The sequence below is a fragment of the Peromyscus maniculatus genome, chromosome 6, assembly GCF_049852395.1.
Source record: "Peromyscus maniculatus bairdii isolate BWxNUB_F1_BW_parent chromosome 6, HU_Pman_BW_mat_3.1, whole genome shotgun sequence".
NCBI lineage: Eukaryota > Metazoa > Chordata > Mammalia > Rodentia > Cricetidae > Peromyscus > Peromyscus maniculatus.
In genome coordinates, this window is record NC_134857.1 from 43,026,164 (window position 1) to 43,033,409 (window position 7,246).

The following is a 7,246-nucleotide window of genomic DNA, read 5'->3' on the forward strand; positions in this document are numbered from 1 at the left end:
CATTGAGCCATCTCTCCAACCTCTATTTCAGGTATATTTTAACTGAATGAAAATAGTATAGCAAAAATCCATTTTAATATTTGCATTTCCACATGAAGCTGTCCTCTGTCACAACAGCAAATGAGTGTACTGAAAAATATCACATGTAATATTTTCCCCTCTAAACATCATTCAGAAGGCATTATTACTGAAGAATCTACTAAAAGTCATCAGTTCACGGGGTGCCCTCTGCTAGGCACCAACTCTTTCTTACACACATGGAAAGAGCAAAATCATTTGCTAAATCCAATAGTTCACACACACAAGGGTTTAAGTTTGTGCTCTGGAATGGCCCTGAAGCTTGGCAGCATATCATAGTGTGTAATCTTTCTGAGACACCAGAATGGTAGTTTCCTTCATACAGATGTATAAGAGCCTATGGAACACAGCAACACAATGTTGATATTTTTCTGTTTGTTAGCTCCATTCACTGAAGGGTCTGACAGTCGCTTTCCTGATTGAGGCAGTCTGCTATATCTTTGGGAGAATATCTATGTTATAATTATGCTTAAGAATTTGGAAATTTTTGAAAGCTTAGGATATATTCATTCTAAATGTTCCAAACCCAGCAAATTACCATCATGAAGTGGGAAAAAAAAAATGTGAAGTTTAGAGATGGAAATGTCCGAGGATCTGCTTATTCACCTGGCACTGCCAAGATGCCACACTGAAATGACTTCATGGTGACCCCAGTGTCATTACCATGCTTAGCCAGCCTTTGACACTGTCCACAGCATTTGAAGTGTTCACTCCCTGGTCATGTTTACCCAGGGCCACACTGAAGAGCAGCTGCCCGCCAAAGTTTTCAAGAGGTGGGCAGCAGCTATCACAGGGCCGGTGGAACGGCAGGAAAGTAGTAGCCAGGCCGGGGCTGGGGTTCAGGAACTCTGCTGTCAGACTCCCTTGTGAGTGGAAGGATGGGAATGACCCAGCAAGGCTAGGTCACAAAGATGAATAAGAACTGGACGCACAATAAGCAAGTGTCACAAAATGTTTACTGTTAAGATGTGCAGAACTAACTCCTTGTTAGCTAGCTTTTCTGGAGCTGTGGGTTGTAGTCTGGTTATCCTTTGCTTTATAACTAGTATCCACTTATGAGTGAATACATACCATGTTTGCCTTCGGAGTTTGGGTTACCTCACTCAAGATGATACTTTCTAGTTCCATCCATTTGCCTGCAAATTTCATGATATCATTTTTTTCCTGCTGAGTAATACTCCACTGTGTATATGTAGCACATTTTCTTAATCCATTCTTAGGTCGAGGGGCATGTAGGTTGTTTCCAGGTACTGGCTATTATGAATGATGCTGCTATGAACATAGTTGAGTATGTGTCCTTGGGGTATGATTGAACATTCCTTGGGTATATGCCCAAGAGTGGTATAGCTGGGTCTTGAGGAAGATTGACTCCCAAATTTCTGAGAACCCACCATATTAATTTCCAAAGTGACTATACAAGTTTGCACTCCCACCAACAGTGGAGGAGAGTTCGTCTTGCTCCACAGGCTCTGCTGACTGAAGCCTACCCTTTTTTTTTTTTTTTTGGTTTTTTTCAAGACAGGGTTTCTCTGTATAGTTTTCTCTGTGTAGTTTTGGTGCCTATCCTGGATCTTGCTCTGTAGACCAGGCTGGCCTCAAACTCAGAGTGCTAGGATTAAAGGCATGCACCACATGGCCTTACTTTCTTGTAGGAAGGAATGGGTGTGGGTTAGGGGGGGAAGGCTGGAGGGGTGTGAGGAGGGAAGAGGAGGATATCTGTGATTGGTATGTAAAATAATTAAATTTTTTTTAATTAAAAAAAAATGTGCAGAACTGAAGCCACATTCCAGTGGTTCAGATGAGGGGCTCACAGCAGGAACATGTCAGTTCATTGTTCAGTGCTTTAGGGCTTTGACCCTGAGAAGTTTCTTCAGCTTTCTGTGAGTTTCTACTTCAGTAATTTAGGAACAAGGGTACAAACATTGCAGAAGAGTTCAGCAGTTTCTAGATTTTGCTGTAGTACGGAATTGTCTCCCGGATCTTTAAAGCATAGATCCTTCCCCAGAAACCCAGGAAGTTTAATTGGAATGGAGAAAACTCATAGGATGACATCTATAAAGTGCTTTTAAAAGGTACCTGGCATAGAGCAAGTAATGATAATGGTAACAAGAATAGCTGATATTACTTTATCTGTTTTGCTAGCCCCCCACTTGATGTTTAACTTTCCATCCTAATTTTGGGGTCACCCATTGCTTTTTTGCTCCAGTCAGACACATATACACTGCCTCCATCCACTTAGGCCATATGTAGTTCTGTCCTTGCTCAGTACCCCACCACAGCAGATCTCCTGTGCTATATCCCTTCCGTGAGGAGTTTCAAAACTACAACTAAGGTCACTTGTCCTAATTTTCGTTGCATATACGATTCCTATTCCAGCTGGATATAATAATAATATAACATGCCTAAAACCTGTCAGATCAAAAGCAACCACTCAGAAACGTGTAGCCTTTACTGTTTGACCCTTTAAATTCTTAATAATATAGTCAGCATCAAACAATAAATGTTATCACCATGAATAGTGTGCTATTAAGTGTATTTGAAATATGGCAGCATCTAAGTAGCATGAATACACTTTAATATATCTGTCTGCTTATTTGAGTGTGTGGAAGATTGAACCTAGGACCTTGTGGATGCTAGGCAAGTGCTCTACTGCTGATCTCAAACTATACCCGCTACATGTTTTATTATAAGTTTGTTATATATGTTTAAATTAGCAATGGCATCTCAAGAAACATTATCTGGCAATATGTTATGTGCTATATATATATATTCTTAGATACAAGGGAAGGTAGTAAGAACCGTATGATGTGGCTAATGCAAAGCAAATAAAGGATATACTTCTTCTAACTACATGATTATCCTGTTCTCCCATCCCCAACACCAGTCTCAGTCTTGTTAACTATACTACAAAGTAACTTAAATAAGATTAGGTAACAACTACCCTCCCTTCTTCAGTGGAATAACAATATCCTTAGTAATTCATTGTTCATTAAAAATAACCCAAGTATTAATACCTACTCTCACACACATATGCATGTATAAAAGAAAATCATTATTGTGCACACATGTAATCCCAGCACTCGGGCTGAAACGAGTAAATTTGAGGCTATATACCAGCAGCATGTTTCAGAAAGTAAAAGAAATATTACTGCAGAAGTTTTTTAATGAAATTTGTTGTCAACTGAGACATACAAAATAATTTTATATACCATGAGGAAACTGATATTTTTAATGTGTACATTTGTTAATAGAAAACCAATTTAAACGTGTTGCCTCAAACATTTTTCATTTCTTTACAAGGAAAACATGTTCATAATGCTTTCTTTTAGCCTTTTGGACCTACAGCACATAATTGTTCTCTGCTGCCATACCCTAGAGCTGTTTCCTGCTAATTGTAGCATTTTTATTAAAGAAAAAGCCAGGAATACTGTTCTTTTCAGTAACTAGAAATTTTAGAGCATTGCTTATTCATGGAGCATTTTTTTTCTTTTTTGTTTGAAATGTTATTTTATTGCAAGATGGTATAAGTTGTTACAAGTTTAAACTATAACTTGGTAATTTTCGTCAGGCAGCAAGTTGCTGCAAATTACTAATTCAAAGTGATCACCAGACAACTCCAGATACACAGCGAGGATCAGAAATACCTGACTGGCCAATAGTGTTAAGTCACTAAATCAATCTCGATCATCTCAGGAAAGGTACACTGTAATTTCAATAGACAGCAATACAGGAAGAGTTCACATAGACTAGTTCCCATTTAAGTTAACTCTCTCTGACCATCTCAACTGAGATAGATACATTCACGTAACTGGCTAAGCTTGAGCCTTCTTTGCAAGCAGCTTTAGATCTGCAATGCACTTGGCAATGGTCTCCTTTTCCTGCTGTGCAGAAATGCTCTCCACCACATTCTTCTCCCCCCAGTTTATCATGTGCTTATCTTCTTCCTTGCAATGCAGCATGTCCTCTACAGAAATATGGTAGTCCAGGCGCTTCTTTACCTCCTTATATGCTCTATATAGCCGTTCCTGGTAGTTGACTTCTAAGGCCAAGGCAATATTATTCCTCTGAACATCAAAGAGGTAACGGTGCTTCTGAACCAGTGCCTGCTGTGCCTTCTCCATGTCAATTGCCTCCTGGATCTGTTTCATACTTCCTTGCTTGACTTCTTCCAGTTGAGCAATTTTTTGCTCATTAAGTTTATCAAGAAATTCTCCAATAGAAGCACCATATTTCTTAACGACATAACCAATCAACCCTACTACTGTTATGGTAGAGAAGGTCTCTGGGGTAATCACATACATTTCTTTGGAGGGGAAATATAAGCTGAGCCCAGTTCCACACACGTAGGGTCCTGTTACACCAGTTTTAGGGTAAAGGAACTGGAAAAATTCTTCAGGGATCAGCCCAAGATGCACTTTTCCTCCATATTCGGGAAGAGGTGGTACAGAGGCAAGACGCGGCTGTCCTGTGTGAAAGACCTTTGTTGCCTGCAATACCCCTGGTCCTAGGACAGCCGCATTTTTCAGACACGGTGCCGCCATGCCTGCAGCAGAAGGTACCACCTGGGACAGCCTGGTCTGCAGACACCCAGACAGTGATCTTTGCGTCCCTTTGACCCTAACCCGAGACTAGCAGGGGCAGGAACAAGATCTCATGGAGCATTTTTTAATTAATTTGTTAATAAGAAAAAGCAACTTTAAAGTAAGATTATGATACCTTGAATTTACAAGTTTTTGAATTTTTGCCTTTCACTTTCTTTTTAGTAAACACTTTTAAAAGGTCTTTACTAAACCTTGATTTATAAAAAAATCTTTTTGATATTCTTTTGCTTCTTTTTACTTTGAATTCATCTAATCTTTTTTCTTAGAACATTTTTCCATTTAAGTGAGCCAGTTCTTTAAATTTTGATTTTTTTAAGATTAAACAAGGCTTTACTTAGTGTTGAGAAGGGATCCAAAACATTGTATCAAATCAGTTATTTTAATGATGAAAACTAAAAGCCCTTCTTAACTTGTAGGCTTAATTAACTGTGATGGTGATGTGTTTCCTTGTTACTGTCATTCCTTATTCATATTTAGAGTACTTATTTCTAGTTTAAATTAGCACATTAAATTATTTATGCAGATAGTTATCTCTTCACCCTTCCACCTCAAAAAGATACTTTTGATCACCAGAATTAGATACATCCCCTTATAATAATTTTTACAAAAAGTCAATCATGTAAAATGACTTGTGAAGATTTGTTAGCAGGAAAGAATGATAACTGGGGGCATGAGGGCAAGTGTTCTCAAAGGTGACATTGAGCAGAGAGTCTTGAATGAAGTAAAGGGGACATAATGTGACATGACATCACACTCTGCGCCATCTTTGCTGTGGAACACTGACTCATTTTTCCTGTCATATTATGTGCCACAGAATCCAGGAACATTTCCTTAACTTCTGATGAAGCCTGGTAGAAAGATGGAAAATTAAGGGCCATAGAGAAGAGAGGGGACCTCTCCCCTTGAATCTCACTGGCTGAGATTCAAGAAAGTGCACACAACTGATGAAATCAACTATAAAGATTGCCTTCATACAGACACTACTCCTTTATTCTGGAATTTCAAACAGAATGTTAAAACAGCTAATCACTCAGGCCTAGGGCCCGAAGTGCATGGAGCTTAACCTCATCTACACTCCATTCTCATCTGTAAACCTAAACACTATACATCATAAAGAATGTTGTACTTTCATTCACTAAAGGAATTTCTGTAAGATGAGAAATATACATAAACCAACTCATACTTTTTTACTTAAACTTTGTTTATATATTGATCATGGTTGTGAATTATGTCTTTTGAGCCATCTAAGTTCAAAAGCCACACAGTGATTTGCCCAGCATGAACAAGACCTTGGGTTCAATCCACAGTACCATAAAAACAAAACCAAACAAACCATAAATAAAACATATTATCTCTTGATAAATTCCAACCCTTCTTTGTGCTCACTCATCCTGGAATTTTTGTTTTAAGTAAAAATCAAAATTCTAGATGGGGGAGATAGCTCAATAGATAAAATGCTTGCTATATAAACATTAAAATTGGAATTTTGATTCCCCAGAAGCACATAAATATTCAGGGAGTGTAAAGAGACTTAGAACCCTACCACTGGCCACACTCTATGGTTAAAAAGGGCATTGAGACTGGACCTGACCTTCACCTGATCTTCAGTCACCCTGGGAAGTCAGGAACGGCACTGAGACTTCAAATTGACCCCACCACAGATCATCCTGTGAGGCCAACGAGTGTACCAAGACTCCCACCAGAAGCCAGTCCCCACCTAGCCCTCTATTGCTCATTGCCTTTTGTAGCTATTTCTTGTCTATAGTCTATCCAAGATCAGTAGAGCAGGGTGTCTGAAGTTTTTCACCCTTTCTCTTCCTCTTTACTCTTTCTTTTACTTTTCTCAAATAACGTAGGCTTCCCTGGTATACAGGGACTCTGTTACTCAGCCTCCGGAGCGATTGAACTCTTCTGCTTTATCTGAATGCATAATGTTACTGTTTTTCCAGTTTACAATCACCCAAACTTCGTACAGCCTACTCTCAGTTTGTTGTTGCCTCTACCATTCCCATTTCTATGCACACCATCTGCTTGACTTCCTACCTAGCAATGAAATAATCAGTAATCCCATTTCTTGTTTCTTTTTCCTTAATTTCTATACTCATACCAATGGACTATTGCTCACAGTACTATCAGTATTCTTTTACTCCTGAAAACAATGGGTCCTTAAGGAGTAGCTGAGTTGTATTAAACTACTATTCCATTTCATGACTATAGCAGATGACTCTTGACTCTCAGGGGAGATCTGGACTACAGCCTGGTGTTCTGAAAATCAGTATAAAAGAAGAAAGCATCACCTCAATCCTACTGCACCCTACCTACCTAGTGTCTCTAACATTGCAAACAACTCCACTGAAAGAAGAAAGGAGACTGTGGGGGACCTGCCCTCACTTTTCCCCTTGAGTAGGGAGAAGTAAGAAATATTTAGATAAAAATATAGAGGGGAGAGAGACAGATGGAAACACAGGATAGCCTCAGGAGGGCCTGGATCCTTATCTACTGGCCCCTTCTGGCTCTTCTAAAAGGATATTTATAGAAATGCCAAAGGGTGTCACAAAAGACATCCC

General features: G+C 39.1%; 1 pseudogene; it reads right to left on the reverse strand.

The window, feature by feature from the left end:
• Positions 1-717: 717 nt before the first annotated feature.
• LOC102903194 (ATP synthase peripheral stalk subunit b, mitochondrial pseudogene) lies at positions 718-4,634 on the reverse strand (annotated as a pseudogene).
• Positions 4,635-7,246: the final 2,612 nt, after the last annotated feature.